The 10,128-nt window shown below is 48.9% G+C and overlaps 1 pseudogene; it reads left to right on the plus strand.

The window, feature by feature from the left end:
• Positions 1 to 732: 732 nt before the first annotated feature.
• Positions 733 to 8,780, plus strand: LOC149870759 (sulfotransferase 1 family member D1-like; annotated as a pseudogene).
• The last annotated feature ends 1,348 nt before the right edge of the window (positions 8,781 to 10,128 follow it).

Raw genomic sequence — 10,128 nt, forward strand, 5'->3', positions numbered from 1 at the left:
TGGGTCTGCTGTCTTACTCTGGATCTGGGTAGAATTTACATCTGTGGAAAAAAATCAATGTAAATTACCAGTAGAGTAATGAAGGAGGAGAGATTGGGATGCCAGCATTGGGTGGCAACCCTTGGGGGAGGCAAAATAGCAGCAGCCCTAAAGTGACTTGCCCAAGGTCAAACAAGAAGTCTGTGGCAGGGCAAAATCTTGATCCAAGGCCTGAACTTCAACCCAAACCAACAGATCTACCTTTTTGCTCTAATGAATAAGATATTAAATCAGGGTCTATCTGACAGCATCTTTCCAGGGAGGCAGCCAAGACTAATGGTTGCTGCAAGTTTGGGCAGGGATTGAGACAAGTTTATACAGTAGCAGGGAAACAAGTTAGAGCTTTTAACTTCTCCTTTCTAGACACATTAATGTGTGGGTGGTTTTAGTGAGGTGTTAGGATTATGGCAGAGAACCAGTAACAATGCTCTGGGCTGCCAACTGGACTCCACAGAAGCACTTTTAAGCTGAGCTCTCCTACAACAATTATTTTGGCAGGAAGAGAGGAGAAAGGGAAGCAAAACATATCCATTCCTGGGAGAGACACTATGGAAATCAGCACCACTTCTTCCACCCCTCAAGAACAAAACACCACATTCTCATGAGGTGACAGAGTTTTTCTTAGTGGTTATTTAAATAGTAAAGACTGCTGTAAATCTTTCCCCTCCCTCTTCAGAATTCAGGTTTCCCAAGATGGAAGAGGAACACGTGCTAAGGAGGGAATTAGAGAGCATCCACGGCATTCCCCTCTACTGGTGCTTTGTGGAGAATTGGGGCCAGATGGAGGCCTTCCAAGCCAGCTTAGATGACCTTCTCATTTCCACCTACCCCAAATCGGGCAAGTTCAGCTGGACACAGGGCTTTCAGGGGAGGGGAATGAGGAGAGTTTAGCTTTGTATCACCAGTGACACATTATAGGAGGCAGAATGCATTTGAGTCTGCCCAAGGGATCTCTGCACTGTAGGCACAACCTGGATCAGTGAGATTGTGGACATGATCTACAATGATGGAGATGTAGAAAAATGTAAGCGGGATGCCATTTTCAACCAAGTCCCTTTTCTGGAACTGAGTCTCCCCAATTTGTAAATGGTAAGTATTACCCAAGCAGTCAAACAATTGGTGGTGCCTCTTCCCACAGAAACCATTTGAGGAGCTGGGGTAGGAACTCTGGCTGCATCGTCACTCTAATCCTACAAGGAATTCAGCCTCTCCTGGATGTAATGCAATTGGTTTTAGTGTTCTTTGGCAGATCACATGCTAATCTGCTTCATTTAAATCATTCCATCCACTGCCCCTCTTTTGAAATCCATGAAGAAAGCTGAGCTGAAAAAAGCAGCTCTCTGTGATTCTTACATGACACGTGTAGGACAAGTGCATTGTTTTTGTTGCACTCCAAGCCAAGACTCTATTCTCACAACCTCTCAGGGCAGCTCTACACTGCCTCAAGGCCATATCCTGGACTGCCACCATGAAAGATGCCCTACTCCCGCACTCTCACTTCGCACTCTCTAAACCCTGAGAACAAGGCAACACAGGGCGCATCTACATGAGATGCTGACTGTGCAGTAGCTGAAAAAAACTGCGCAGTAGTGCATCACAGCATGAACAGTGCTAATATGGTACTGTGCAGTATTATTAGGCTACAACATAGTAGCATCACCTAAAAGACCTTCATTGGCGTTACTGTGCAGTAACTCCTGATACAAGTTAATAATACAAGTGCTAAACACAAGTACTAAATAAATGTGTAGTAACAACTGCACATTAGCGTCTTGTGTAGATGTGCCCACTGTAGCCTTAAAATAGTGCTGGGCATGTGTCAATATGCACAAGTGAGGCAGAAAGCCTAAAAGTGGCAATGAGGCACATGCCTTGCCCAGCACATGGACACAATGGCAACATTGCCACCTTTCCAGGAGTTGACTGGTCTGTGTGGAGCATGAGCAAATGAAAGGAGAACCGACCTCCAGGGTGAGGGATGAGATGTAGGGAAGCAGACTCAGGGTGGCCAGAGGTTGGAGGAAGGAGATGGGAGGGACAGACCAGGCTTAAGCAGCCACTGGAGCAGTTCTGGGAGGCCTCTAAGAGAGAGAAGGTAACTCTGAGGGCCTGCAGCCAGTAAGTAAGCAGGGCTGGGGTGTCGTGGGATTGCATGAGAAGGCAGGCAGCCACATGATGCTGTAAATGTTTGTGACAGCCAGCTGCAGGTAATGCTATTTCACTCACATGCAAGGGCAGGGCATTCTCATGCATCATATCCAGTAGGGCCTTTCACTCCTTGTGTGTTTCCCAGGCACAGAAGAGCTGGATAAGATGCCGTCCCCTCTGGTAGTGAAGACTCGTGTCCTTGTATAGCTCCTCCCTGTCTCCTTCTGGGGGAAGGATGGCAAAGTAACAGGCTCCAGACCTGCAGGACAGAGGTGGCCATGTAGGTTTTACCCTCATGGACAGTCCACCTTGTCTAGCACCCTGCCTCTAGCAGCTGCCAGTACTGGACACTTCAGAAAGGCATGTGCCTTGAGAACAGGGCTGTATGTGGCATTTTTACTGGGGGAAGGACAAGGGGAATCCCTTCAAGTTCTATGGAGCACAGAAAGTCAAAGACCCTTGGCATTTAATTTTTTTGAATTGCTCTTTCTTCCCTTGCCCTTCCTGCAGATGATCTATGTTGCCCAAAATGCCTAGGATGTGACTGTCTTTTATTACTGCTTCTACCAGATGGCAAAGCTGCACCGTGATCCCAGCTCCTGGGATGAATTTCTGAAGAAATTCATGGCTGGAAATGGTAAATGAAGAATTTGGGAGATCTCAGCAATGGGTGTGGTGTTGCCTATGCAGAATAGAATTGAGAGAAAGGACAGATTTCTGTTTTCCCCAGAAGACAGAAAGCCACTGGCAGGCTTGTCAGCGAAGCTGGGAAAGGTACAAACTCTTTGTCTCTCCCTGGAAGTCCAGACTGGCAGGATGGGAACTCCCAAGGGCAAGACAGGCCATTCTGTCAAGTAGCATGGCCTGGTGGCTGGGGACCTAGCGGGACTGGATTCTAGTCCAGTGTCTATCACTGGGACCTTTGGCAAGGAACTCTGCCTTTCTGTGGTTCTGTTTCCCTTTCTCTTTTCTCTACCATGGATAAAGCAAAATGCTTGGGGCAGAGACCATCTCTACCTGTGGTTGCACAGTGCCCAGCACAATGCAGCCCCAAGCAGTGAGGGGCCCTCCAAGTATCTTTGCAAAACAAATAACACCCATAACCAGAGCCCGCATGCAGACAGGGCTCTCACAATCAATCCCCACCTACAGTTGGGCGCACACACTTCTCATTTTCTCATCCAGAGCTGAGAATCTCAGCCCACTAGACCAGGGATCAGCAACCTATAGTTCCTGGGCTGGATCTGACTTACAAGCCTTTGGATCCAACCTATGGAGCCATGGCTGTGGCAACATTTGTTACCGGCGGGCTCTGCAGACACTGTGCTGCAGTGGATTGCCCAGAGCTTCAGCAGAGGAAGGATCTCCTTGTGCTGCACCACAGGCAGGCTGCAGGGACAAGCAGCAGAGGCAGCCAGGTTTCATTGCCTGTCTGCTTCAGACCTGAGCTGGGTCATTCCAGCCCCCACGAGAAAATGTTGGTGACCCTTGCACTGGATTGCTTTCATGGTGTATAAATGGTCAGTCTGTAAAGCCTTGTTAAGACCAAGCTAAGAATTACAACAGGGAGCAGCCTGTGGAGGACAACGCAGGGAGGAGCTTTTCTCTGAAAGAAGGGGGTGAGCAGGAGATCACCTAAATTCACCAGTTCCCAAACCAGAAGGAACCTTTCTGTCTATCCACACCTCTCCCTCTTACAACCAGCACCTGAACTAAAGCCCATTTTGCAGAGCTCTCTCACTTTGGTTTGAAGGCTCAAAGCCAGGGCAAGTCCACCACCACCTCACAGCGGTGGTGAACTTGCCCCATTCCATTGGATCCTCTTATACCTTGTAGGCCCCGAACTGGTCTGGATGCAGGCACTAGATCCATACTTGGGTGCTCTTGAAGCTAGTGCTTTCTTTCTCTCTCTGAATGTCTCTTTCTATGTTGGTATGGATCATGTGAAAGGCTGGTAGGAGAATGCAAAGGACCATTGTTTCCTGTTCCTGCACTATGAAGACTTGAAAGAGGTGAAGAGGTGAGTAGAAAGCACAAACCATTGCCATGTCTAATCCCATTCTCTCCACAAATATCTTCAATGGGGAGGGTTAACATGCCTTGGTAAAGATGATGTTAACATGCCTTGGTAAAGATGCTCTCTGCACTTCGGGCATTTTGGGCATCAACTAATATATGCACCAGGAGGCATAGCAGCGTCTCTCCTATCTGACACACTGGAAGCTGTGGTACAGCTGTGGTACTCCAAGAGGGAGTCTGTGGCAGGAGCATGAATTGAACCCACTCTTCCTGAACTGCAGCCCAGTGGAAGACCATCCTTCAACCCCTGTGCAGCCCTCTGCCATGACTCCCTTCTTGAGCACTGGGACCAGCTCCTCTGCCACCCAATTTGTGACACCAGTAGGAACATGTCTTTCACTTGGAGCTAAGTTACAATCAGAATAGTAACAAAACAGTCACAGAGATGGCTATGTTCTGCGCCTGACTGAATCAACTCCCTACAACTAGCTCAACTAGCTCACACTTAGGTACCTCAGCACATAGCCTGGCGCTCGGTGACAAACGGTTGTATATACCTCAGCGTCAGTGGGAATACTGGGGCTAAAGCACTTTCAATGATCTTTCCCTTTACAGCTACTATAGAGGCCCCTAGTGTTCCTGGGAGTCTTTCCCTTGACTCTAGGCTTTGGATCAAGCCCTCTAGCCTTTGTGTCTTGGGCCCTCATTTTTAAAGCCAATCCAAGAATTCTGTGCTGTGCTGTGAGCCTGATCTAATTATTAGCATGTGCAAAGTCTGGCTTAGACAGAAGGTTAGAATCCAGTTATAAGTAACAAACAAATCAGATATTGCACAACTATAGACAAAAAAAAAAGTGAGGAAATCAGATCTGCCCTCCCCATGCAGTCCTCTGTACACCAAGAAGGAAAAGAGCCATGCAAAGCTGCCGCAGCCAGGCAAACCCAGTAGGTAAATCTTCCCCTGCTGTTCAGCTCTCTGAATATAGTTCACCACCTTCCAAAATCCAGACATACAAATCCATCCCACCCAAGGGTTCCACTTCAAGCAGCCCTTGTGGCATGGGTTCCCTCCTCCTGCCCTTCCTTCTGTTCCAACTCACTGCTCAGCATGGTGCAGTCATATCCCAGAACTGCTCCACAGGCATATCGCATTGGCTCAAGCAGGTTGGGACACAGCAAGCTGCAAGAGGCAGCTGGGAGGTCAGCACAATAGATCTGGTATGTGAACCATCTCAACAGATAGGTTCCCACTATATGCTGGGCTTCCTTATCCCTTGGGAGCAGAGATTTAATACAGTAAACACTATCAGCACAACTCTACTAGGATTAGTGTGTTGGACATATGGGTCTGGGGCAGACATTGCACAAACTACTTTGGGCTCAATCAGTTAAGTCTGATACTACATTCAACCAGGTTTATCTCAAACCTGTTTCAGCCATTTTGAACCTGGTTTATGTGCACTGAATGTCCGTTCTGTTACAGGTTTAAACCAGTTTCTGATCACTTAAACTGGGTTATGTCTAATTTCTGTCCCTAGCCATGGACATGCCACAAGCTCTTCACTCTTTTCACCTTAGGTCAAGCACATTGTTTGCAGCTTTCTCTGTAAAACTATGAGTATAAACAGATGTCACCAAATGAAAAGGATCAGTTGTAATGGGATATGTTTCCTCTCCCCTTCATCTCACCACGAGCCCACACTTGGGCTAGGGACAGACATTCAAAAAGCCTGAGCCTGAATCGATTCAACCTTTGCAGGTAGACTAACCTGGCTAGGCTGAACCAGTTTCCAACCATACACACTACCCCTCTGGACTGAGGAAACTTAGGCACATGCATGCAGTGGCTCAGGCAGGAAGCCAGGGGGTACTACAGCAGCCCTCCCTGCCCTTCCACAGAGCTAAACTGAGAGGGGCATGGCCAGGCCTCAGCAGACCTCTGATTAGGGAGGCATGTGAACTCCCACTCTGCCTGTAGTCCCAGGCTTTTCCCTGCTCACTGCTCAAGGGGCAGGAGTGTTGTCATCCTGCAGCTCCAGGCTAGCACTCTGAGGCAAGGAGAGCAGGGGGTGTGCAGTGCATGCACCTGTTAATGATGCAGAGCTTTACACTCTCCCTCCCTGCTTCTGTATAGTGTCTGCAGCAAACTGAGAGGCAAGCAAGCTGTGGGGGGGGGGAAGGGGGAGCTGATAACAGTGTTTATCACCCTTATCTCAATGTTTATTGCCCCATTAAGAAAAGGAGAGACTTTACCAGCTACCTGTTGATTCAGCACAGACCCAGCATGTGGTCTGCTGGCTAATATACAGACACCTCTTAGCAAGGCAGAGGGGAGGGGGCAATTTGTGCTTAGCAGAGAGTGGTGAGGGGGAGAGAGGGGAGCAAACAGCTCTTCTCAAACATTTCCAAAGAAGGACATTAAGCTATCTGTTAATCAGCTCCAAAAAGCCTGTCTGCCTTTGTCACTCCCGCAGCACAGACTGTAGCTACCATGTGGTCTGCTAGCTAATTCTGAGGTGTCTGCGTAAAGCAAAGGGGCGTCGGAGAATAATCCCTGATTAGCACGGAGAAGGCAGGCAGATGCAGAGGGAAGGGCCAGCTGTGCTATGAAGCAGAAAGCCCTGCCCAGCCCAGAGAGCATTCTGGGATGCTGGGGGACTCTGGTTTATCTTAAACCAGCAAGGGGTCTGGGACAGACATTGCGTAAACTTGTTTGAGCCAAAGCAGTTAACTCTGATACTACATTTAACCAGGTTTATCTCAAACTGGTTTCAGCCATTTTCAAATTGGTTTACATGCACTGAACATCTTTTCTGTTACAGGTTTAAACCAGTTTCTGTTCGCTTAAACCAGTTTATGTGTAATGTCTATCCCTATCATTCACCATGAGTCCATACTTGGTGGTTTCTATGCTAGAGCTATGATGTGATATTGGCACAATATGTTGTAGCCATCTGGGCAAATGGAGTGTGTTGATGAGGATGCATTGCAAGCTGTAGAGTTTACTGTGCCTTCCTGTCTGCTGACTCTGGTTTTTACAGGGAAGACAAGTCACTGGTTATGATGCATTCTCAAGGAGTCAAAACTCTCTGTTAGTCAAAGGGCTGATCTAAATCCTCTTGTCGCTGGATCAGGCACCATGTGGAACCCAAAGAGCATCATCGTATTCTACAAGGTGTCCTGTTACAGACAGTTAAACCCCCACACCTGTTGTGCTTCAGCATGCCTCCTCATCTGACGGTCAGTTTGCTTGTCTCTGCAGGAACTGAAGTGGAAAGTACAGAAGGTGAGTCAAGTCCTAGGAAAGGACCCGAAGGAGGAGGTGGTGAATAAAATCCTCCATCACACCTCATTCCAGGAGATGAAGAGGAACCCTCTGTCAACTACAAAACAATGCCCAGCTGGGCTCTGGACCACAGTATATCTCCGTTCATGAGGAAAGGGGAGCCGCTGTGCCAGCACCTAAGACAGGGTTGGCAGGAGAGAAGAAACAGTAGCGACAGCAGAGTTGGGAATAGCTGTACACAATAATTTTTTAACGCACCTTCACAGGACAGGAATTCCTGGTGTCAAGCTTTTTCTTCTGTGAACCAAGCACAGCTGCTAAAGATGGGGCTGCCCATAGAACCAGCACTTAGAAGAACATCCTAGGAAGGCCAGCCCATGTTATTCCAAGGCTGCAGATCTTACTCCTGTTCTCTCAAGGGCACAGCTAATTATTTGACCTTGGGCTCAGTTCAGATATCAGGAAATTGGGGCTAAGGATCACTGCTTTACTACCAAGTCCATTCAGGTGGTCCTTGTAGCATGCACATAGTCCTGGGACTATGGGTAGTGGCAAGAGCTGGTCTATAGCAGGGTTGGCAACCTTTTGTTAGCGCAGGATGCCTTTTGTGACCCAGTCCTTGCCAAGGGCTGCAAGTTTCTGTCCCCTGGGAGCAGCCAGCTGCCTGTGTGTATCCTCATGACTGATCTCCAATCTTTGTTCAGTGAGAGTAACGCAAATCCAGGGCTCTGCAGCAGAGGGGAGCTTTGTGGAGTGGATGGGCAGCACAGCGCAGCTCTATGCTGCTGATCCTCCATGCTGGATCAGACCTTCATGGGCCAGACAGGACATCTTTGTGGGCTGGATCTAGCTCACAAAGGCAGGTGGTCTATAGCACACCTCCGTTCCAGGCACACAACCTATGTGGCACATCCCTGAAGATGTAACACTGCCAGCATCTCTCCCAGCTCCTTCCCCAAATGTGCAAATATTCAGCCTCAAGCTGTTCCTGCAAGCAAAGGAAGTGTCAAGAGTGCTGTTCCAGGACTCTGGGTGGCCAGCACGCAGGCTGTAATGCTCTGCATGGGGCCCTGGAAGTGTTACTGGGAAAGGACAGGACAGTTCTCAGATCCCAGCCAGGGGGCAGATAGCTCTGCAGTGCACACCGATTTGGTCATTTGTTTTCTTCTCACCAGGGATTTCAGGGGACTGGAAGAATCATTTCACGGTGGCCCAGAACGAGAGATTCAACAGGCACTATGAAGAGCAGATGAAGGGCTTGGCACTCAGATTCCACAAGGAGATATGAAGTCTCCCTGCCCCGGGGTGGGATGGAGGCATATGAGGTGAACAGGGAGCCTGGAGGAAGTGTGCATTGTCTTATTTGCCAGGAGCCTCCCTTCTTCTACCTCTGCATTGCAAATGGAGTCTGAACTCTGCCTCCTGGGTTGAAGGTTGTGAGATGTATTGAAGGTTGTACTCTAATTTGCGAGAGAGTAATGTTACTGCTATTGAATGCCCCCTAACCACGCATGGTGGGGTATTCGCTAATAATCTTTCAAAGGATAATCATGTGCCGGGCTAGCTGGCAGTGACCTAGCCCAGGGGTTTTGAAAGGGCCAAAGATGATTGGAGGACTTGGGATTACCTTTCTGCACCAATCAGGACTCAGAGACTCACTCCCCCATGTTCCTATCGCCCCTTGGGTCACCTGGGGGGGGATAAAAGGGACAGTGTGGGCTGATTCAGGGGAGAGACCAGTGAGGGACAAGGAAAGAGCTTCACAGAGCTGGCAAGAGCTGAGCCAGTGGGGCAGGAGCAGTGCCCTGGAAGAGCCTGAAAGAGCAGGACCTGCAGGCAGCCGTGGGACCCTCAGCAGCGCAGCGTTCAGCCGGCAGGAGAGGCTCCCCACTGGGCTCCAGGATCCCCTGGGAGAGGCTGCAGCCAGCAGGAGAGGCTCCCCCCGCTCCCGCAAGGATCTGAGCAGTGACCTGAGGGGTTCCCAGCTCTGCTTCCAGCTTCTCCAATCAGAAGCCAGGCATCTTGACATGAGGCTGGACTTCACAACAGTCAAGACCCCTAGCAGGCTGGAACAGTGCCACCAGTGGTGTCTGTATGGCACCATTCCTGTCTACTACACGGGACATCTGGGTTCAAGTCCCAGCTGAAGTGACTTGGGGGGAGTGAGCTAGCAAGAAGTAAATTTTCTTGCAGTAGAAAGGGGCCATTGTGTTTCCCCCCTTTCTCCCCCTCCAGGTACCAAGGCCCTATATTTCCTTGTCATTTGACATTTTGCATTTTGTGCCTTTTTATATTTCACCAACCCATATTATTTGCTCTGCTGTTTGTGTTTTTATTTTGTTAACCCTGTTTTTTGTCAATGATTGTAAGTGTCTAACCTTTGTTGAATCCTGCCCCCTTGGGGCAATGTAGTGTCCACTATACCCTCTATTATGTTCCCAATATTAAAAGCTATATGGTTAAGTGCCCATTGTTTGTCTGGCTCTGCTCTATAGGGAAAGGAGAGTCCCTACACCTCCCACAGCACTTGTGCACCTGCTTTGATCCCTTCAGTTGTAGAGGGGTACCTCTTGGAGTACTGCCCGGGTTACAATCAAATGATGCAAGGCTCAGGGTGGCAGTGATGCATTTCCTTC

This window comes from Crocodylus siamensis, chromosome 2 (assembly GCF_052110815.1).
Source record: "Crocodylus siamensis isolate JL-2025a chromosome 2, ASM5211081v1, whole genome shotgun sequence".
NCBI classification, from domain to species: Eukaryota; Metazoa; Chordata; order Crocodylia; family Crocodylidae; genus Crocodylus; species Crocodylus siamensis.